This window comes from Suricata suricatta, chromosome 9 (genome assembly GCF_006229205.1).
Source record: "Suricata suricatta isolate VVHF042 chromosome 9, meerkat_22Aug2017_6uvM2_HiC, whole genome shotgun sequence".
In the NCBI taxonomy this organism is placed as follows: Eukaryota; Metazoa; Chordata; class Mammalia; order Carnivora; family Herpestidae; genus Suricata; species Suricata suricatta.
In genome coordinates this window covers 62,199,322-62,223,604 of record NC_043708.1, presented here as the reverse complement: position 1 = coordinate 62,223,604, position 24,283 = coordinate 62,199,322, and the positions used below count along the sequence as shown (strand labels likewise).

Sequence of the window (24,283 nt, the reverse complement as noted above, 5' to 3'; positions counted from 1 at the left end):
TCCAACCACTGGGTTTGGTCCCAAAAAAGGTTTGCATTTTGACTGTGAGCAGGAGAGGTCCTCTGCAGGCCAAGGGATGGGGTCCTAGAACTGAGGGTGACGTGTTATGTCTCCTATATCATCCTTGCATGTGCCTGTTGGTGCTCAGCTGAGAGCTGGGGCTGTACTGCATTAAGAAGGTTCTGTAGGTTGGTGTCCATCAGGGAAATGATCAGGGCAGAGTTCATTGGCAGAGTTTGTCCATGTTTTGAGAATTAAAGCTTATTTATTTTAGAGTTAGAGTCACTTTCTCAGCTGTTTATATTCCATTTAATTTTTTTTCTGCTTCCCTGCTTTGTTCTTTCAGTTTTTGACAAGTGAACAAAAATTCTTTTTAATCACTTTTAAAAAGATATCATCATGCTGTCCAGAGAGAGAAAAGTGATCAAACTGCCTAACAGAGAAACACTGTGCATTTGTTTTTATTTTGCTCAGTACTAAACCCTTAACCTCATTCTTTTCTAAATGTGTAACAACCAAGTAGGAGGTAATTTTTGTTTTTTTCCCAATGTGCCTTCAGGGAAATCCCTTTTAAATCTATGGATTTTAGTCCAGTGAGGGATCCTCTCCCTTTGGTCTACATTTTGCATATCGTCTGTTTCTTACAGGGCTTCCGTATTGTCTCAGGCTCCACTGGAAATGCAGCAAGGATTCCTGGCACATCCCAGTTGCCATAGCAACAGCAGTCTTTCCCATAATGAGCTGCATCATCTGAACTGATGTCACAGCATCATGCAGCAGGTCAAACAAGGCATCTCCTAGTATTGCATCCTACAGATGTGCTGTAAACATCAAAAGGAGACGGTGGGAGCGGGAGATGGTGAGTGTTGAATGTCCGGGCCTTAACTGCACGGCTGTTTGGCTGTTTTGTTGGTTAGTCGATGTCTGCTAAGGCGGAGATGGGGGGATGTTGTCTGCTTAAAATGGACTAGGGAAAGAAGGGCTGTTTTACCTAAATCTGTTTTCCAGGCTGCTGGGTTAAGACAAAGGCCTGTAAGAGTCATAGAGGAATCATAATACATAGAATTGTTCTTGCTCCATCTATGTCTGTTATTTTTGGTGTTCTCAGAGAATTTTTCATAAGCATAAGATAATTTTCTATTACAAAATCCCAAATAGGCTCTGAAATGAGCAGTTCACAGCATTTCAGCATTGTAAAGATGTATATTTCCCCCCCTTTTTTTTATTGGGCAGAGCTAATTGGTCCCCTATTTGCTCTTGAGATTTTTGAAATATTTAGTGATTTACAGTATGAAATTTAGTATTTACCTTGGTTGGGTTTCAGTTTCTTCATGGCAAGGAGCGAATGCTGAATAAGCATTTGACATAACCCTGATGTGGAAGGGGATCTCTTGCCTGTTCAAGACAGAATTTATTAAAAGCATGAGACCCAAACCAAATGAAATTACTTGAGCTTTTTGATTTATATGGTAGTCCTTCAACCCATGTCCTTATAGTTAGTTGAAAGCCGGCCACGATATTTTTCCATCTCTAGACGGTCTCTAAAATAGCTGGAGTTGTTTGCAGGCGGACTTGTAACAAGTCTGCTCTCTGCGGCAGTTGCAGTGAAGGGTAACGCTGAGGAGGGCCTCTGGAAGTGCCAGTGGGCGCTGCTCTTAACTTTCGCCAGAATCTGGTAAGATGAATAAATAGCTGGGTTCCCAGGGACTGTGACGAATACAGTTCTCTGGGCTCAGTCCTAACCACAACTTAATTCTAAACTCCAGTAAACATGTACCATGTTCATTTCAACTCTTAGCTATGTCTTTAGGCATCTTCATTTTACATATATATATTTTCTCCCCTAAAAACTGTAGTCTGACAGTATCAGTTAAGGAGCAGTGTGTTGCCTTTTGTTTTGGGAAATGAAACGGATTTTCCTGGTGCAGCTGAATGCTAAGAAGAGAGAGAAAGGAGGAGGCACATGTCAGTTCAGTTGATCAATATGTCCACTTGGAATCAGGGAGTGGTCTTTCGGCTCAGTGCTGCTGAGTTGATAGTTTTTATTTGAAAAGTCCTAAAGGAAAGAATGGCAACCCCTGAGCTGCCCCTTCTTTTAGGCTGTTTATTGAGCCCAAAAGAGATGTATCCTAGGAAGCAGGAAACCAGTATCTCTAGCCAGCTTGGAGTGATTTTTTTTTTCTCACAGTCGATCAGATTGGTCCCATTAGGCACCAGCTGGAATGAGAGACCTTAGATTTTAATTAGTTTGTTTATACACATCACATACATACTATTCTCAATCCTTTAAGCTTATATGGCTGACATGCAGCTATATGGGATGGGAGAGGTCAGCTCAGCCTGGCTTTATTGCAAGCCCTTAGGAGCATGAATTGTTCATTGCCTGCTTTTTTTTGTTGTTGTATAATGCAAACAGAAAGCTTTGCTGGGACTGCTGGGTATGAACGCTGCTAAGTCAGAAGCTATAAGGTGATAGGGAGGAGTCCTAGATGGAGATGGGGGAAGGGAAAGTGTATCTAGTTGTTGAATTACGAATCTGGAGAAAATCACCCAGTGCCCATTAGAATTCTTTTAAAGTATTACTTCCAAGCAAAAGCAAGGAAGAAAGACTTGTTTGGTAATGTGAATTGTTAGAAGTAAAAATAATCAAAGACAGCATTTTAATGAGTTTTCTATTTGCTTAATTTTTGTTTCTTTTGTCTAACAGTGTGTTCAGCTGCTTCATCATGGGTGATTTGTGCAATTACTGGAAGTCACAGAAGCCAGTTTCCTTAAGGGCAGTGTTAGAAAAAGTGGAGTCATGCTTTGAGGGTGGAGAAAGCACTGGTGGGTGTGGGCTGACGCAGTTATCTGTTAGAATATTCTCTCCTTTCAGAGGAACCTGTGACCCCCCCCCAACCACCCCTCCCTCCCCCTTTCCTGCAAGTATTCAAAATGCAATTATAGTTCTCCAACTTTATGCTTTTGTGCTCTTTTGGCTCCTGGAGAACAAAGCCCTAGTAATGGGAGCTGTCATCCTAATGCTTGGTTTCTTTGCAGAAGGCCACAGCCTTTGCTGCTCTCTGATTAGCTGTGTGTCTTAATTACTGGCTAAGGCTATTTCAGTTGCCTTAGTTTTAATATATCCCCAAGGGGTGGATGGAGTGTGTGTGTGTGTGTGTGTGTGTGTGTGTGTGTGTGTGTGTATGGGGGAGGGGAGAGATTGCTCTGTGGTGTTTCACTGAAACTTTCTAGAATTGAAAGAATTTTGTTTCACAGTGATGAGTGAAAGGTCATAAAAACCATGTTTACATTGTGGCCAAGTTTCCACCATGGAAACCTCACACGAAGCTAAGCTCCTCTATACTTTTGGTTACGGCCTCCCCCCCCCCCCCCCCCCCCCCCCCCCCCCCCCCCCCCCCCCCCCGCCCCGGCCCAAGTTACAAAGTTGCAAAGAAGTTAATTATTTATGGGATTGATAGAAATAGTCATCAAAATAACAGTTCTTATAATGTTCTCATTATGTATTTGGCACTGGACCTAACATTATATATATCTCATTTACACCTTATAATGACATTATGAGATAGAGAATAATAATTGTATTTTGTAGATTTAGGTGGTGTTATTCATGTTTTGCAGAAACCAAGTATTAGCCAGGGTTAACAAAGTTGGCTAAGTTAATAAGTGATTGGGTCAGGATTCCAAACCACTGTGATTTGATTGTGATACCCACAGACATCTTAGTTTTATGACATCTTGACTGTGTGTACCATACAGATCAGTCATCTTTACTCTATCATACTTCCCTACCCTTCTCACTCTAATTGGAAAATAAGATTTCACATTTTCACACATAGAATGAAATTCCATTTATGACATTAATTTCAATTTTACTGCATGGAAGAGCTTGAATTTTGGTGAGATCTTTGTCTGATCCTAGAGATTGAAGGTATACAGAATTGAGGCTCAGAACTTTTTCCAGTATGCTGGCTCAACATATCTTTCTAGCAGGATCTACATATGGGAAATGCTATATGAAAATGACTATGGGCATGATGGAATTGGACTAAAGGCAGGTCTTATCTAGGTCAGTAATTAATCAACTTTGTTGTACTTGTCTCATCAGTTACATAAATAGTGCTCTGCTAACTTTAAGACATTTGCATTCCCTGGTAACACCTGGCAAGGAATAGAAGAGGAAACTTCTCTCATAGCCAGAAGGTGTACTCCAAATCCAAGTTAAGAAGACAAAAAGAGTTTTTTTTTTTTTGCTGAGTGTATCAGTGGCTGAATCCAAATGCTTCCTACTTCTGACAAAGTACTGCATTGATGGTGTTGTGCAACATCCTGGAAGCCTTGTGTTTGAGGAGAGCTGATACAGTCATCTCTGCATCATCTTGCCCATCCCCAGCTATCCACGCCCAGCATCATTAGTGGGCTCTAAGGGCTGTCCTTTGTTGACTGTGGGGCTAATGCATACGCTGACAGCACACTGATATTGATTCTGGTATGGTGAATACTTAGAGATATCATTCCATGGAGCTCATTAGCCTTTTCTAGGTTCTGGGAGGAAGTTAACCTTTGTCCCAGCTTGTTCCAAGGAGGCTTAAGCTTGTGTCTGCCTGAGCTACAGAAATGAGAGGCTGATATGAAAGCAATAGAGTTACTAGGTACAGTGACTACATGAGTTCGATTTTAACTAGGGAATAAAAAGGCCAGTGGAAGTTAGGGAAGTTGGTAGTCCTGCTCCATGTGTCTGATCTCCTCCTATTTCTAATCCTAGAATCAGTGAATTATAATCTGTTTTGATCCTATAGATTCAGTTCAATTCAATAAGTATTTACTGAGCATCTACTATGTTCCAGGCAATGTGAGGGAACATAAACAGGACAGATGCAAATCTCTTCCCTCATTACATTCTAGAGGGGTAGACAAAAATAAACAGGTCAATTTATACTGGAATAATTTATTCTCTCTGATACTATAATACTACTATTTCTATTTAGTTCTCTTCTGCTTGCTAATACATAAACCCACTATTTCTACACATATATATAGGTGCCTATGCTTATATGGTCTACATGTTGGAAGTAAAGTCACTGCATCAAATTGTAGTCTTGTGATCTTTCTGCTTGGGTTTGTATTAGAATTTTGTTGGGTATGGACAAAGCCTGCATGACAATTAGCATTTTGTTGGTATGAGCTGTTTTCGAAGGTATATTGTAATCAACCACAAAGTACATGTCCATATCAACTGACATAAACCTGACATATGGAAATATGAAATGTATATGACAGATCAGTTAAAGAGAGACTTTTTTTTCACTTTTATAAAAGATATTTCTCACTTTTAAAAACTATCCTGAGAGCCTTATAAATTGAATGTTTTAGCCAGTGAGCCAGTGGAGGTATAGGCCACATGGGCACAAGTGCCAGTCCTCCAACCATGAGCAGCCTGTCCATTCCTCCTAGTATGCCTTACAAATATCACTTTAAATGAGAGGCACTTCTTTAAGCGATTATATTAACTGGTGTATTTAAAACTGTGATTGTATTTTCATAAACATTCCTGAGCATTTTCAGGTGCATGTTCATATATATGTATGTGTCTGACTTGTGACAATCAGTCACTTGCAGATTGATTATTCTTCTTTGATGCCAATTGCACATACCTAACTCTGTAAGTAGGTCATGAGTGGGAAGGGTTTTAGGGGGAATATCACCTTTTATAGGACTTTGGCCACAGCAACAGAGTTTTAGGTATTTTGAATTTAATAAGGCAAAAAATTTTTTTCTCTATAAGCACATACCTATCAGCAGGTGAACCCTCCACCTGGGTTTGAGACTTGGTGAGGACAGGAGAGACTTTGTTTCTCTTGTAAGCCACTAGCAATGTTTTTATCTGTTTTTCAGCTAAAGGGCAAACTTTTCCAGGCATCTTGCAGCTGGGTGCTTTAAGTCACAAAGAGAAATGGGGAGAAGATTGTGGAATCTCTAGAACATGGTCTCAAACAGAATAATTCATGGGCCACACTTGGCCTGAAGTTTGCTTTGTGTACCTCCAGGGCGGGCTTCATGGCCTTGCAGCCCATGCAGGCACATAGAGCCGGTGGTGAGGGTCCACACTTGATTTAATGTTCTGTTGTCATCATCATGGAATTCTTAATAATTTTTGAGCAAGGGGTTCTGAATTTTCATTTTACACTGGACTCTGTAAGTTATTTGGCAGTCCTGTATGGACATTTTGATATAAAAAATTGACACTCAAATTAGAGTTCCAAGTTTTCTCTTTAAGAATTAGATGATGTGTCACAATTGGCAAGAGCTGACTTAGCATTCATTACTCTCCAAATCATCACGATCTCCCATCAGCCGCCTCCATTTACCCTCAACTGCTACTGCCTGAGCCCTGTGGATACTTGCGTTTGAGACCTCTGTTCTGGAAAAATTCAAACAGAAATTGTAGAGCTTAAGATAACCAGGGCAAAGACTCCATACGTGGTAATTTAGAGGCATCCCTGGTAATTCAGGCCATGTGCAGTAACTCAGTGGCATTTCTTTTATAGGCAATGTGGGACATAGTACATTATACCTGAAGGTATTTGGTAGGTCAGGCTTATTTGTCATTACCATTGCTTTCAGGGGAGAAATCAAATCTTTGCAAAGCAACCTAATTAACCATCCTGTAGGTTCATTGTTTATATTTCTTCTCCCACTCTTTCTTTACTCCTTGATTACTTTTATCACCGTCTTTGTTTAACTCTCATTTAAATCACGCAATATTTTTATGCTGGCTGGGTGTTTTTTCAGCATTATTATTATTACTATTTTTTAATATTCTATATATCCAGGAGACTGGGGGCCTATAATTTGAGGTTATACTACTACAGAAAGAGTTTGCATTTCTTTTAATTAAAAGGGGAATTACAGTCAATATTTATAATGAACCCTTCCCTAGCAAGGACATCCCAGCCATGCTCATGTTTGTAAATCTAGATCCACCATCACTGTTTGTAATAATGAGATATTGTTGATGGACTCTTGAACCTCATAGTATGCGAAGCATTATGACCCATTGTGTTACGGTGAGAAGAAGCTGTAGTAATCTACACATGTGCAGAGAATTGTTAGAGAATGAATATGAATGATGGCACTTGCTGCACAGGAAAAAGATGACTTTTTGTTTGGTTGGTTTTGGCTGTATGAGAGTGAACAAGGACCTGAGAAATAGGTAAGGGGCTCCTTTCATGTCTTAGAGGACTAGGGGGCATTGGAGTTTTCTCTAAGAATCAAGCACCAAGGACGCATGGCCTTACTGTGTACTTTGTAACCATCCTAATGCCCACCATGGCCACCATTGTACAAGCTGTAAAAACAGCTGTGTTAGATAATTTCACTAGTAAACTGTCAACAACTGTGTCATATGTCTACCATGTCCAAGATCATGTGCTGAAGGAACAAACACTTTACAAATTAGGACAACCAAAAGCACATGCATGTGTCTTATGTGGAGGGCTTGTCCTAGATTTAACATCCTGTTGTCTGGGCTCTGCTTGCAGATGGTGCGGGCTAGCCCTCCTGTTCTGGAGGTTCCCTGAGATGGAGCTACAGGCATATTTGAGACTACCCTCTCATCTTTCGTTTTTTCATTCAGTTCCTTGATTTAAATATTTTCCCTGAAATAACTCTTTACTTTGTCCAGTCACAATCATTGTTTCACACTGCTCTCAGCTCTTTCCATTCTTAGGGCTCATATTTGTTTCTACCCCACCAGTCTCTCTCTTACCACTGTCAGCTCTGGCATAGCTCTGGACCCACCATGATCCTCTCCTCCAGCAGCCCCCCAGGCTTCTGTCTACCCAGCCACAGTTTGTTCCCATTATATTAGCATAAAAAAGCCCATCTTTAATAAGTAACGCTGCTGCTCCCCTAATGAAATAATCTGCCTCCATTTAGCCTTAGTAGTTAATCTAAATATTGCACTGTATTTAACCTGTTTTTTGTTTTTGAGTATGTGTGTGTGTGTGAAGTAAAAGAGAATGACTCTTTTAAAAATATTTTTAAGTTTATTTATTTATTTTGACGGGGTTGAGGGGGCAGAGAGAGAGATAAGGTCCCAAGCAGGCTCTGCACTGCTAGTGCAGAGACAGACGGAGGGCTTGAACCCACAAATCACAAGATCATGACCTGAGTCAAAATCAGAGTTGGACACTTAACTGACTGAGCCACCCAGGCACCCCAAAAGGGAATGACTCTAGAAATATTCAAAAATAGCAGGACCTTTTGTGGTAGAAGACTATATGCAAAAATGAAAGCAGGTGTGCAAATGAAGTTAAAAAACTTTGTCCTTTAGTGTTATTAATACATTACATTTTCAAGTAAAAATAAACAAATGTAAGAAGGAGGGAGTGGTGAGAAGGTGGGCAACACTTGAGCAAGGCACTACACCAATGCATCTTTCTTCAGCCTCAACTAGGTATGGCATTCAGCTTCTAGGGCACGATAAGGGAAAACCTGTCTCAGAAGAGCAGCTGCTTGAAGAGAAAGGACAGATTTGAATACAAACACAAAAAATAAAAACAACCTTGGAAACTAGCTCAAAGAACTAATGATTGCTTCAAGAACTAATAAAGAAATAGAGTGGTGAATTTAGATATTATGGTTTTCATTAATTTAGCAATAAATGATTGATACATGATTTATAAACACTTGAATTTTAACCGATTAAACTGAAAAGGAATAGGCTGAGAGGCAGAGGACCAAGGAAAAGGTAACATAACCAGCTTAAGAAGAGACATATTTCACTGTGATTTTTTTTCTTTGAGGGTTTTTCCTTTTGTTTTTTGCTCTGATTAATATTATTAGGATTATTTGTTGTGAAGGTGAATAAGCCCATAAGTTTTGTTTTAATTTTGGTGGAAGACGGGCAGAGAGAAAGAGAGAAAGAGAATCTTAAGCAGGCTCCACACCCAGCTGGGGGCCAGATGCAGAGATTGATCCCATGACAGTGAGATCATGACTTGAGTCATGATCAAGAGTCAGATGCCTAACAGACTGAGCCATCTAGGTGCCTGTGTTTTAATTATTTTATTATTCTTCAAGAAAATAACAAGAATCATGACCTTTGTTATGTTGTTTTTCTCTGGTTCTTAGATGTAAGATCTTAACACCATCCTTGTGTAACTATCACATATGATTAAAAAGCTAAAGAAGAAATAGTAAAATGAGTACAGTCAACAAGCTTGAGGAGAAAACAAAATGTTCCTTTTCAGGGAGAGTCTAGAACTTCAGATACTGATGGAAATGTCATATTACCAAACCTGAAGTGATTTTTTACAATCACCTGCATCAAATGACGGTTTATATTTTGGGTTTTAGAATTCTAAAATCTCATAATTTACACATAAGTCCATAGACTGATATCCTCTTTGCTGGAGATTGGTGGTAGCAGAAGTGGACATGGGTGGGTGATCCCAGGGGAGCAATAACCAAGTCTCCTTTCTTGAATCACTCCATCTTCTGACATCCTAAACAGAGCTTGGGAGGGTGTATTTTGGACCTAGATGTATTTACCTTTGAATCTCAGCTCTAGCATAAAATCTTTATTATTATAATTAAAAATATTTTATCATTTTTTGGGGGGAGAGTACATGTAGGGGAGGGGTAATGAGAGGAGGACAGAGGATACAAAGCAGACTGCACTGATAGGCTGACAGCAATGAGACTGATACGGGACTTGAACTCACAAACTGTGAGATTATGACCTGAGCCAAAGTTGGATGCTCAATCGGCTGAGCCACCCAGGTGTCTCTCTAACATAAAATTAGTAAATCTGTGATTTTGCATTTTCTACAGTGTCCTTTTCCCCAGATGTAAAATGAGGAGAATATCCATTTTACAGGCTGAAATGAAGTACTTTTATGTAATCTTATTGGCACAAAGCATTTGATAAATGAGCTATTATTATTATTATTATTATATTTTAAGTATGTTCCATGCCTAGCATAGAGTCCAGTGCAGGGCTTGAACGCACAACCCTGAGATTAAGACTGAACTGAGATCAAGAGTCAGATGGTTAACCAATTGAGCCACCTAGGCGCCCTAAATGAGTTATTATTACTTCACTTATCAGAAGTAGTGGGATAAGATTACTATTTGAAGAAATTTAATTTCTCAACTCCAATTCCAAAACAAAGGAAATAATTTTCAAAGCTTTCATTAATGGAGAGAAAAACTCTTTAATATATTTTAAATGCTTATACTGTACTATGCACTATATTATTTCACCTTAATTTCCTTTCCCTGCCTAATTTTTCTCCATAGCACTTATCACCATCTGCAAACTATATCTTTTTTCTCATTATCTTACTATGAAGCAAATTGCACAAGGGCAGAGATTTTTGTCTGTTTTGTTCATTGATGTTTCATTAGCTCCTAGAATAGTGCCTGGCATATGGTAGGTGCTCAATAAATATTTGTTGCAGGAATAAATCTGTATAACCCTCTGAGGAAGGCAATATAATTATTTTCAGTATGTAGTAAATGAGTTCTCTTTTGCAGTGATGCTTTTCAAGTTTCTAAATATCCTTGAGTAATTCTTTTTTAAACAATTTTTAATGTTTATTTTTGAGAGAGAGGGAGAGAAAGAGAGTGAGCACGAGTGGGGGAGGGGCAGAGAGAGACACACACACACATACAGAATCCAAAGCAGGCTCGAGGTTCTGAGCTGTGAGCACAGAGTCTGACACGGGGCTCAAACTCATGAACCATGAGATCATGACCTGAGCCAGAGTTGGACGCTTAACCGACTGAGCCATCCAGACACCCCATGAGTTACTCTAATTATTTCATATAGCATGCCAGGACACCCTCGTGGTTGATGGTTAGGCCATCATGCACCATCAGTTACTCCAAATTATTCCATTGAAAGCAGTCATATTGCCTAGCAGTTCTGATGGGCTCTTCCTCTTTACAGGGTTTCTGTAAAAGACCTGGGCTTTCACAGGTCATTTGAAAGATACATTGATACTTCTATCGGTTGTCTTTTTCTTTCTGTCTCTTTAGTGAACTTGAGTCTCCTTCAGAAACAGTTATTTATTCTTCTTTAAACCATGAATCCTTAGGTGTAAATCTCAGATTGAAGGATTGGTGGGTACTGAAAGAATCTTTAGGGAAAGGGCAGGATAGGGGGAATGATAAGCCATGGCAGTCAGTCCTTCTGTTTTGCTATTTAAAATACTCTAATGGGAAGTAAAGCAAAGCACAGGCACACAGCAACACAGTTGTTTGGCCAGAAGAACATACTGCTTCATAAATGAAGGTAATAATTAGGATAGCTGATTTCTGCCATTTATGTTGAATTAGAGGCAAATGGTGTTTTAGCAGTAGATATCTATAGCTGAATTTTGTACCAAAGACATATCCTAAATGTCATATTTTTGAATTGAGTATTTGTTTCTCAAAGAGCAGGTGCAAAAATTTTTTTCTTGAAATTCAAGCCATTTTGACAGCATCCTATTTTTAGAATGCCTTTCTCTGTAAAAAGGCAAAACAATATCCAAAAGTAATTAGAAAAACATCCTGGAAGAAGGCTGTGTTCTAGTTATACCATAATAATAACAGGCTGAATAAGAAAATATAAAGCTGTTAAATTTTAAAACTCATAGGGTTTTTATTTTATGGTTATGAAACATATTTAAGATGTCTACTTTAGCAACCTCATCATGCTGCAGGATAAAAATTATCCCTCATGGAAACTTTCTTACATCTGCAATACATGCCATGGCCAGTTGAAATACACAAGAACATTACGGTGTTCAAATAGAATGTTATTCTGATCTACTTTAAAGAGCCCTTGGGGTGCCTGAGTGGCTCAGTTGATTTAGCATCCAACTTTGGCTCAGGTCATGATCCACGGTCTGTGGATATGGAGCTTGAATTCCATATCAGGGTCTATGCTGACAGCTCGGAGCCTGGAGCCTGCTTCAAATTCTGTGTCTCCCTCTCTATCTGTCCCTCCCCCATTAATGCTCTGTCTCTGTCTCTCCAAAAAATGAGTAAATGTTAAAAAAAATTTTTTTTTTAGAGAGCCCTAGACTGGAAATAAGGAACCTGAGTTTTAGGATCTGCCGACATCATCTTTCTGAACATTGGTTTTTCTCTACAATAAAACAAAAGGATTAAATTTATTTATTTATTTTTAAAATTTTATTTCTTTTATTATTATTTATTGTCAAGTTAGCCAACATACAGTGTACAGTGTAGTTTTGGCTTCAGGGGTAGATTTCCATGATTTGTCACTTACATACCACAGCCAGAGGTCGTCTCAACAAGTACCCTCCTCAGTGCCCATCACCCATTTTCCCTGCCCCCCCAACTCCATTAACTGTCAATTTGTTCTTTGTATTTAAGAGTCTATTATGGTTTGCTTCCCTCTCTGTCACTTATTTTTCCTTCTCTTCCCCTATGGTTTTCTGTTAAGCTTCTCAAATTCCACATATGAGTGAAAACATAGGATACCTGTTTTTTTCTGACTGACTTATTTCATTTAGCATAATACCCTCCAGTTCCACCCACATTGTGCAAATGGCAAGATTTCATTCTTTTTCATCACTGAGTAGTGTTCCATTATGTATATATACCACATCTTCTTTATCCATTTATCAATTGATGGACATTTGGGCTCTTTCCATAAATTGGCTATAGTTGATCACACAAAAGGATTACATTTAATTGATTTTTTTGTTTCCTTGTAGCTCTAATATTTTATGTCTCACTTATAGAGCTCTCTGTATCTTTCAACTGTTCAGTCTTATGATTTTTTCCAAAAAATGTACCATAGAATATTTTAAATTTAGCTTAGTGCTTTCATGTAGCTGAAAACATACTTTAATTTATACACCATTTAAATTTCACACTTGTGTGTTTCATTAGCTTGTGTTTCATGGTAGTTTTTGTGGTTAACCTATGGTCAATGCCTAAGCACTTATGTCAGCAAATTATTGTTTTTCACATAATTTTTAGTTGTAAACCCTTTTTAACAGTTTCCTTCTCTTGCAAATTCATGTACTTTATATTTGTTCTTTCTTTTTTTTAACCATAACATGTATTTTCTGTTAATGAGGTGAGTGAACTATTTGGTTTTCCTCTACCCTTTCAACTGGTTGTAGAATCTTTTTAGAGGTGTCACACTGCGTTTCTAGACATTAAAAAGAATACCAGTGTATGTTCTTTTTAAAGGTCAAATTACATGAAATTTCCATTTTCCTACGTCAAAAATGGCCAAACATTGGCAGTTTCCTGTGGTTCAGCCCACTAATTTGTTAATTATCATAGCATTGTTAATCATTACTATTTTTATAATCCAGTGATGAAAGGTACTCCTTAAATGAGTAAGTGTAGTAATGCAAAGAGCACTCAGGGGCTTTGGTCAAAGACCAATTTGGGATTTAATTCTTCTTTTCTGCTACTGTGTTCCTTGGGCAAATTGCTCAAACCCACTGAGCCTCAGTTTCTTTGTTTGTAAAATGGAGATGCTGACACCTGCCTCACAAGCTTGCTGAAAAGAATTCCATGACTCTCTGAAACGTGCCTGTTACATGCTTCCCACTCAGTAATTGGTCATGATATTGTTACTAGTAACCAGCATAGTCCTCCCTCAACCATAAATGTCTAAATGTTCAGCTATTAAGATAAACAAGCAGACCTAAACAGACTAAATGAGAAATGGTTACAAGAAGGGGCATATTCCTGGGCCATAGAGTCCTGTCCTCTAGTACAGACTAAGTAGGCTTTTGACAAGGTTACTAAGGGACGTTTGGGGGGAGAACAGGAAGACTGCCTTTCATGTCATCCTCAAATAACTGTCTCTGAAGTAGTAATTCTATAATTTACTTAGCATCTGCCAATTTACTTCAGTTGTTTATACACACACACACACACACACACACACACACCTGTGTGTGTGTGTGTGTGTGTATAATTTATTTTGAAAGAGAGAGAGAGAGAGAGAGAGAGAGAAAGAGAGACAGAGAGAGACAGAGAGAATCCCAAGCAGGTTCCATACTGTCAGTGTGCAGCCAGTCATGGGGCTTGATCCCACAACCTTGGGATCATGACCTGAGCTGAAATCAAGAGTCAGATGCTTAGCTGACTCAGCCTCCCAGGCATCCCTATGTTTTGTTTTTATTTGAGAGGAACATTAATAAACTGCTTTTATGAAAACTATGGACTACTATACTGTATGTAAATGTAGAAAATAGATTTTATATTTTATTCTATAAAAAGTGTCATAGCGAGTTTAAATGCCTAAAGAAGTTTAATGTTTTTTTTGGTTCTAAAATCACTCCCACGAGACCATGAGTCTTGTCCAAGACTGGAAGGGACAAATCTTTAACCCTCTTCCTTTTCCCTGGAGGGTCCTGTGCTGGTCAGTGCCTTCTGCAGCTATGTGCTGCTGACTCATGAATTCAGATTTCTAGGCTCTGGTTATTTTTTTCTGAGAATCAGACTTCTATTTCTCCTGCCCTCTGTATGTCTTCTCCTGAATCTTCCATGAGTACTTTCCCTCTGCATGCGAAAAATGATCTCATCCTCTTCCCCATTCCAAGCTTGTTCCTCTCTGTAAACCTCCTGTCTAGAATGAAACTTTGCCTTTAGTCCCTCAGGGTAGAGACTGGGCGTTGTTCACAGCCTTTTGTTCCTTCTCTCCCCTCCCAGACCCAAGTCTGCTGAATCACGAAGTCCTGTAGAGTTTCAAATTCTCTAAGATTTTTGAAAATGAGCTTAGGGTACCCCTAAAGACTTTTTTTTTTTATTATGTAACAGATTTAGGGCCTGCTCCCTGACCTCCTGGCTTTCCGTTTTCTAAAGCATAGTCCTCATATTATTAGACATTCTGTCATGGAAACCCCTTCCATCTGCATGAACTTTCTAGCTGTGCTCCGAACCCTTTGAGCTCTGTAAAAAGCTGTGTCCAGGGTAACCTCAGGTGTCCAGTACGGCTAGTGTGCTGCGGTGAAGCAGGGGAGAAAATGCAGTGTGAACACTGGATGAGGACTCCACGAACAGACATGTGTTATCCTATGTGGAAAGAGTTTGGAATTTTTTTTTTCCACTTTGAAATAAAAGTTTATCTGATCAGAGAGTTCCAAAAATTGATAAATAAAGTGATTACATTCTGACTCAAGAGGATAACATACTGCTGACTTCAGCACTAGAATGTATTTCTTTTTTGCAGGCATGATTCTCATTTGTTTTTTGAATTAATTCCAATGGACAAGAGCCAGTTTTAGGTCTGTGGCCCACAACACTGGCATTGTTTACAGGAATGTTCACAAGAGAACAAAGCAGCAACTTTTTTCCCCGCCTGAAGGATTCAGATGACTGGTTCCCATGAGGAAGGCAGGTGGCGTATTGGTGAGCTTGGTTTGGGGTAATTTAGAGCTTGAGTTCAAATCCCAGTTACACACTACAAACTCTGCCTAGGGAAACTTTCCTGGCCTTTCTGGGCTCTGCTTTTCTTCATAGTACTGCCTTGTCAAGTATTGTGTCGTTTAGACACACGTGTGTAAAGCGCTTAGCACAGTGCCTAGGATACAGGGAATTCTGAGGAGTGCTAAGTAGAGGCCGGAGCTATGCGCAATGTCAAGGGAGGAGGACTACCTGGGGAGCAGCCTGGCCGTGTGTTAGGAGGATTTATGATCCTATTCCAGACCTCTAGGATTTCAGTGGTCAAATAAGTCTTGTAACAGCATCTTGTTTTCTTACCCTGTTTCTCCCCTAAATTGCGTGGTACAACTATATTACATGACCAATATTTATATATCAGATTATTTACCTTATGCTTCCTTTAATTTGTAGAAAATGTTTCTGCAGAAAAAATTTTTGGGGACCAGTGAATAATAAAACTTACCATTAAAACTTATAATCTTGTCAAGGGAAATTCCACATTTGAAAATGTGTATTTATGTCTCTAACACAGATTCAATTCACACAATCTGTTCCACACTTGGTATTAAAATACTCTATACAGTTAACTTCACATTTTCCCCACAGATGTTGAATATGCAAGCAGACACACGAATTATACATCATTCCTCAGGGAAAAAAATTGCCTAGAGGGGTTCTCTCAGTACAGGTAAATCTTTGGTTTGGAAATGATTATGTGATTTAGCAGTGAAGGGTTACTGTTCCTTACACTGTCAGCTGTGGTATTGCCCGGAGCCTCTCCTCTTGAAATGCCTCTATCACTGAGTTTCGGATATGTCTAGGTATGTACACTGAATGTCTGCCTTGTGTCTGCGATGAGTTGACCCATCAATAAACAGAGTGTATTGGCACCAAGGGCAGAAGAGGTTTTGGAAGAGAATTCAACCTAAGAGAAGTGGAGTTAGCTAAAGTGAGCTTTAATCACCAGAGGGTGGAGTGATTCTGAGCCCAGTTTGTTGTGGGTCAAGAGGTGTCCTCTCCTAGTAGATCACTCCCTGGATTCAAGGCTGAGTCCTATAAAAGGCCGGGGAGGACAAGTGGGCTGTACAGAAATGCTATTTCACTGAAGGATGTGAACCTCATTTGAGCACAAGATGGCTGCTTCAGCAAAATAATTGTGCAAGAGGGAGAAGGTCATGTTCCCCTCTATCCATGGACTCTAACTAGAGTCTTTTGGTTGACATCCTTATCTGTTAAAAATATCTAAGCCTTCTTATATTAATATATTATATATTTTATGAAACATACACAAAAGTGAAACTTAAAGAGGATGAAACAAGAATTGAACAGAAGCCCTTAATGTTTTCTTCACACTCCTAAAGGTCTGCCTTGTGTCTTCCATGGAGTGAGCAGCTACATGGCAGACCACTGCCCTGGAACATCGGCGGGAAAGACCTGTTGGTGCAGCTCTTCCTGGCAAAGGTGCCCATGCTTTAATGAGTGTGCACATGTGAGATACATGGGGAAACTCTGTGAAATTCTACATAGGCCCAAGGCAGCTCCCTCCCCCGCCCCCCACCTTTTTTTCCAGGGAGCTAAATTTTGGTGAGGCAGGAAGAGAAAGAGACAGAAAACCGATGACATTACCAATATTGTTATTCCATTTGTATCTCCAGGCTGGTAAGCTCTGGGGCACATTGGGTTGTACAAATCGAAATCCCTAAAATCTCTGAATTTTAGAGATTACCATCAGCTTTTCACATGGAACTCTTCATCAACTCTGTATAGGGTATGAATGATGGAAATTGGGAATTTCCTTAAGCCAATTGGATAACATCTAATTCTCAGATTTTTTTTGGGAAATCACAGTAGACACCCCAGAAATTTGAGATGGTGATAATTTGCTGCTCTTCCATAACATTGCTATCAAATTGTAATGAAGGCAAGCCTCAGGTAGAATTTAGTACACACAGATATTTACTGGACTACTATTCACTAGTAAAGTAGGCACAAAATATTCTATAAGATCTGTTTGGAAAGTTTGATGAAGTCCTAGCTCTCTTTTTTTTTAGGTAGTTTCCAGCTGTATCTTGAGTGAAAGCTTTCCTCAAGGTAGGGCTCTACATCATTTAGTAAGCATCATGCAGTCAGATATTCTTCTAAACCAGTGGTGTAGATAAGGACACACTAGCGATTGAACCTCAGACGGCATTAATTAAGGGTATATCCGAAGATTCCTGTCCTTTCTTTTTGCAAGTGTTTCTGCAACATTTTAGCTAATTTACATGCCTTGAGTACCATTAATTTTACCAAAGAGAATCTATTTCTACCTTTCAACTTGCTAAGTGGTAAAACAGTGGTTATTGAGGTAGTAGTGAGGCTACCCCCTCTCTGATACAGTGCTGGCTGGCACATACTCCCACTCCTGGCCTGTGTATTCCAGATATCACTTTAGCTGATAACACCTAGAAATGAAGCTTTAATTGTCATACAGACCATGTAGATTATACTGAAGTACTTTAAAGTAAATTACCGATCTTGGAACTTTTGGTTGCCATTTCATACTGAAGCTTGTGATCTATGATTTGCCCAAAGTTTCTTAGTTGGGTGAGGGATGGATCAAAAACTGAAACCAGTCATAAATGCCTCTCAAACTCATGTTCCCTTTGTAATGCCAGTGCCCCTGACTACATGTAGAACTGCCTTCTGGGATTGAAGCCCTTTGCCCCTTGGCCACTTTTTAATAAAGTCTAAAAATTTAGTTAATAGTAATATCTCAATTGTAATATCCTTGAGTGGCTGAGTAAGGTAAACATCTAACTTTGGGTCAGTTCATGATCTTATGGTTCGTGGGTTCGAGCCTCATGTTGAGCTCTGTGCTGACAGCTTGGAGCCTGGAGCCTGCTTCAGATTCTGAGTCTCCCTCTCTTTGTACCCCTTACCTGCTCATACTGTGTGTGTGTGTGTGTGTGTGTGTGTGTGTATGTGTCTTTATCAAAAATAAACATTAAAAAAATAGTAATATCCCAATAGTAGAAAGTAAGGAACCTGCCTCTTCTCCTAACCTGGTCCCTCCTATAATTCTTCCTGAGGAGAGGAAAGACAGTCCCTACTCTGGGTCTGAAGTTCTCTCTTGTCCAGCAAGAGAGCAGATACAGGATTAAAATGCAAGAGAGGCTAATGTCTGGAAGGAGACAAGAGCCCTTCCCCCTCATCCAGAGGTTTCCTATTCATATATCTTTGTCCTATACTGGGGGCCTTTACCCCATTTACCTAATCTTGTTTACCCAAACTGGGATGTGTTTATCCTATGGCTTTCTAACTCTTTATGCCTTGTTAACCCATCGATGCAACCTCAAGGAATTCCTAAGCTTATTCCCCACACCCTACCAGAATTATGAGGTTTTGCTTATATTTCCGAAAGGTGGCTTTGTTTGCTCTGATTGTTACAGAGCATCAGGCTTTTCCTCAAGGAAGCTGGAATATATCTTCCAGGGCCTGAAGGACATTTGCCATGACCCAAGGGCAAGGGCTAGGCTGGACAATGAGACGGAGATGAGGAGCTAAGGGATATATCTGGGTGGGACCATGCTGACAGCAAAAGTGAGAAGTTCAAGGTGATCCATACCAGAAATATACTAGACAAATGCCAAGGATTTTAGATGGCACAACCTATGGGCTCAGAAGAATGTAGGCTTGGGACAGAGAAAGAATAACCAAAAATGAAATTTGTACATTCTGAGATATACCAAGAGCAAAAGCAGTTATCCCAAAACCAATAGAAACCCAGAGTGTTTGATGAGAATGTGGATATTGAAAAACTTTTGTTTTGTCATGTTGGGGAATTTCTGCTTCCTTTTTATCTGTAGCATCACTCTGTAGTGCTTTTACCTTGAACTTTATGAAGCTTCTGGCATATCTGAAACCAGGGTGAGTTTTCCTCGTGCTCCCCACCTAACAACTCTGCAGGGCCCAGGTAACTCCAGAAAGGTGTGAGTGGCCCTATATCTTTTGCTATTCTTGTGTGCTATTCTTATGTCCTGAACCTACCTCTTGGCCTCAGGGCCATCCTCACAGATCCTCCCAGGACACCTCTCTGATTCACACCCAGAGGATTTTTGGTGGCTACTCTAACTGGCCAGAGTACTTGAGGTAGAGGTTCCCTTTAAGGTACCCCTTTGGGTTTTTAAAAATATTATATTTAATTTTTTGATAGAAAGAGAGACAGAGTATGAGAGGGAGAGGGGCAGAGAGAGAGAGAGAGAGGGAGACACAGAATCTGAAGCAGGCTCCAGGCTCTGAGCTGTCAGCACAGAGCCCAATGCGGGGCTCGAACCCACAAACGTGAGATCATGACCTGAGCCAAAGTCAGACGCTCAACTGACTGAGCCACCCAGGTGCCCCTAAGGCACCCCTTTTTGCATCCTTGCTCTTGGTTATCTGATTCATGAAGGGGACTCTCTAGTACCTATTATTCATTAAGAACATTGGCATTGGTATTTGACAGAACAAGAATTGTTTGAAGGGGCTATTACAGCTCTATTGGACAATAGCCAGTTCTATACTGATGACATTACAGTATTTCAAAACGACAGCTATTTTGGGCAGGACTTCAAACTGCACTCTGTAGATCCAAAGTGAGTTTGACTTATATATGGGAGTGATTATTTTTAAATGCCCTTAAAATGTTTCATTTAACTTAAAAACTTAAAAATCAAGGGACATCTTTTCCCACAGAAGTCTTTTGATTTTATGGCTTTGTGTAGATGCTAGGAAAGGAAGAAAAAAAATGTTTTATGGCCAAAGAATGCAGAATCCTCAGCCACGGGTGAAGGAGTGTTTATTTCTTGGCCTTATATAGTCCTGAACTTAAGAAATAGAGAAAGATATGTGGACGTTAAGGCTTTATATAACAGCTAATGGGATACAGTTTTGGTTTAGGAGTTAGAAGTTCCAAATTTATTAAAAACGTACATCATCATCATCATTGTCATCATCATTATCACAGTGGTAATGGTTTTATTCCATTTTTGAGTGCTTATTGTGCATCAGCCTGTATGTTAAGAAGTACTTCATGTACACTAACTTATTAAATCTTAAATAAATTTATTAAATGTTAGTGGAAGTACATACTCAGTGTCCAGATCTTGATTTCTAAACACCATTCTTCAACAAAGGAATCAGAGCTCCTAGGAGAAATGGCTAATTCTAGGGCTAGGGCAGAGAACAATGTAAGATGAGTATGTGCATCGTGCAGTGTGAGAAAGTAAAGAAGAGCCCAGAAAACAAAAGGGTGGGACATATCACAGGGACACAGGAGCCAAGCCAGAAGAACTCCTAATGGGCAAATCTGGAACACTGAACAATAAAGAAATTTAGTATTGAGTTATAAGCCAAAGTGTGAAATAAATATACATGAGTACATATTCATTTAAATAAATAATTTAATAAATTAATACACAGGGAAAGATGAGACAAATTTTCCCTACAGAAGAATTCTAAATAATGTGTAGGAATTACATATAGGAGTAAGAGCCTAACCCATCCCTGCACCCCGCGTAGGCTGGCTAGGCCTAGTGACTCACTTCTGAGGAACTGAGTATGGAAGAAAAAAATGGTAACTTCACAAGGAGAGATCTGACAGATACCACCTTAGGCAAGTGATGGAGGTTAGATCATTAGTGACAGTGTGCATTTGTCACCTGTCCCTAATATGATGTGATGGGAAGAGCTCTTCATCTCCACAGTCTTCTTTTCAAAAACCCATAACCCAATTCGAATTTTGATAGAAACATGAGTGCAACATCAGATAGGCCCAGATTGGGGGTCTTTCTACAGAATAGCTGCCTATCTTCCTCAGGACTGGCATGGTGATGAAAAAAACAAGAAAAGCCTAAGAAACTGCTACCAGAGGAGACCAAGGAGGTATGTCAAGTAAATGCAATGTGGCACTATTTCATAGTGGATCCTGGAACAAAAAAAGGGCATTAATGTAAAAACTGGCAAAATCCAAATAAAGTCAGAATTTTAATTAATAGTCATGTGTTGAGATCAGCTTTATAGTTTTTACACATATACTTTAATAATGAGATGTTAACAGTGGAGGAAAGGAGGGTATTACAGAATGCTCTATACTATTTTTACAACTTTTCTGTGGACCTAAAATTATTCCAAAATAAAAAGCTTATTGAAATAGATAAATGGATGAATAAGTAAGTAAATAAAACAGTTGAAAAATTTTAAAAAGCAATACAGTCTCATTTTTTAAAAATCAAAGTGTTGTATCATAGAAAATGAAAAGCAAAAGTTCCTCTCCTCTCTAAGTAAGAGCTCTAAACCCACCTCATCACAATTCGGGAAGTAAATATAATTGAACAATTTGGTATAACTGTCCTCAGATATTTTTTCTGTTATCTATGGACATTTAAGATGTGTAACTGGTATCTTACTTTTCATTCTATCTAGTGACTAATTTCTTCTCTACTAAGTACTAAACCATGGACTTAGTTTCAAGACAGTTTGTAATGATTTTCCAGGTGGTTTTTAAATGGGAGAATACTGCTTCCACAGAAGCATTAACTATCAAGTCTATAACTTATGTTATTTTTAAGCTTTTTATATGTATTTATAGACATGTCTTAACGTTTATAAATTTTTGTCATATTACCCAAGATTATTGCCTGCTCTGCTCTAAAAATAATACTTGGTAATCATCGATTTTTAAGAAACAAAGACTAAGAAAATAAAGTTGTTCATCTTTAAAAAAAATGGAAGTAATAAGTATGTTCAATTTTTGACTACAAATTTGACCACATATTTGTTCAATATTTGACCACATTTAGGTCATAACTTTGTAGATGGATTAGCATCCATAACTGAAGTTGTTAGGGATAGAACTGGAATATATCTGTATGTATGTGTGTGTGTACATATGTATATATGTATACATATGTAAAATCTAAAAGCATTACTGCTGGCTGAGATAGGGGAAAATAGTAACCTGATTGAGCACAGAGCCAGAGACATTACTAGTTTGAATAAGGTTTTATTTTCACCCCTTCTTGTAACACAGTCAGAGCTGGGACTTGAGTATGGTTCAGTCCCGAGCATCACGCTGCACAGCGTCCTACTCACACTGGGTAGTGCTGCTGTAGAAGCTGAGGTTACACAGCCTTGCGTACTGTTTCCTGTGTAAGCCTGGAAAGACCGTGTGCATGCTCAAGTGCATAGGAGGGTCTGCTGCCTGCTCCTTGAGCCTTTTCTCCTATCCTACTTCTCTCCTACTCTCAGTTCATGTCGTAACCATCCTTCCCTGGTCAGACTCACCGGGCCATTCCCAAACTCCTCCATTTCTCCACCAATGGCTGGCATATCCTGAAGAGAGAAGCAAAGCTCAACAATAGGAATTATTACCATGTCCTGCCTCACTGATACAAATTTACAAGCTGGTACACCGGTTTCCCTACTTTCTCTGGAATTTATAGAAAGAGGCATGATACTGTTAAAAACATGGGTTTTGGAGTCAGGAAGAAATGGACATTTTTCTGGTTCTGCCATTGTAGCTATGTAACCTTGAACAATTTTCTTAGAACTTTCTGATTCTCAATTTCCCAGACTGTTAAAAGGTCATAATTATTGTACCTACCTGGTAGTGTTAAAAGATAATGCAGGTTCAGTCAATACAGCATGGCATCTGGTATAGTAAATGCCTGGAATGGTGAATGGTGATCATGACTTCTCTCCATTCCAGATTCAATCCACCCTCCAGGGCTTACCCAGATAGTAAATTTCTCCTATTGCTCTTCTTCCTCTGTCTATAAATATGCTCCTATCTCCTCTAGGTTAAAAGTAAACAAGAACCAAAAAATCCCTTTCTTGATTCTGCTTGTATTTCCTACTGATGTTCCATTTCTGTTTTCTCACAGTCAAGTTTTTAACAGGGTAGGATACCTTGCTTCACTTCACAACAGCTCTTAGCCTAAAGCAATCTGGATTCCATACTTCTTATACCAAACCTGAACTTGCTCAGGTTGCCAGCACCACGTCGCTAAAGTGGACATCTGCTTTGCTTACCTCTCATCCTTTCCCCTTCTGGCTACCAGGGCACCATCTTGGGAGCTGCTCTTCCTCTGAGGATCTTAGTATAACTAGCAGTTCAGGTACCCTGTTTTCTTTCAGCCCAAGGAGTGGACACAGGACCCCAAGTCAGGCCAAGCAGACAAGCAAGTTAAAGGGGTGGTGGATGGTGGCATTAACTTCCTGCTACCCTGTCCTCTGGGACATTCTCTTTTCCTGTCTTTTCTGTGAGTGAATTCCTCAGTTTTTCCATGGAGTCTGTGATATGCCTCATATTTCTACAACACAGTTCTTTTCACTTTAGTGAGATAGTTGGTTCTGTTGCTTACAGCAGAACTCAAGCTGATACAAGTTCTTTGAAGCTTATTTGATGCCTCACAGATAGTCAACCCCTCCCTCTTGCTATCATCCTTGAACCTAGCATATGTTTCTAGTAAAGTTCATATTAATTCACCAGTTCATAACACATAAATTATAATCATGTATCCATGTATTTCTTTTTTCACTAAGATGTGAGTTTTTTGAGGAAAAGGACCATATTTTATTCACTTATTCCTAGCATGGCAGGACTAAGAACCATATAGTTGTTCCCAACAAATATTTGTTGACATATTTAGTGTTACTAAAAAACTCCAAAACACTACTATGTAATTCCCATAGAGAGGAAGTTTGTTTTAGGGTATGTTGAATAACTCTCTTCCATTATAAATTTAGGAAAAATTTTAGCCTCACTGTGTAATGTAATTGAACCTCTTTAGTGGGAAAACTAGGTCAAGGAACTGGTGTAATGTAGGGA

General features: G+C 39.3%; 1 protein-coding gene across 1 annotated transcript in view; it reads left to right on the top strand.

The window, feature by feature from the left end:
* Positions 1-797: 797 nt before the first annotated feature.
* AKAP6 (A-kinase anchoring protein 6) overlaps positions 798-24,283 on the top strand; it is a 481,813-nt gene continuing 458,327 nt past the window's right edge. The window contains exon 1 of the mRNA XM_029951555.1: positions 798-859. The gene's annotated coding sequence lies outside the window, so the exon portion shown is untranslated. The remainder of the gene's footprint in view (positions 860-24,283) is intronic.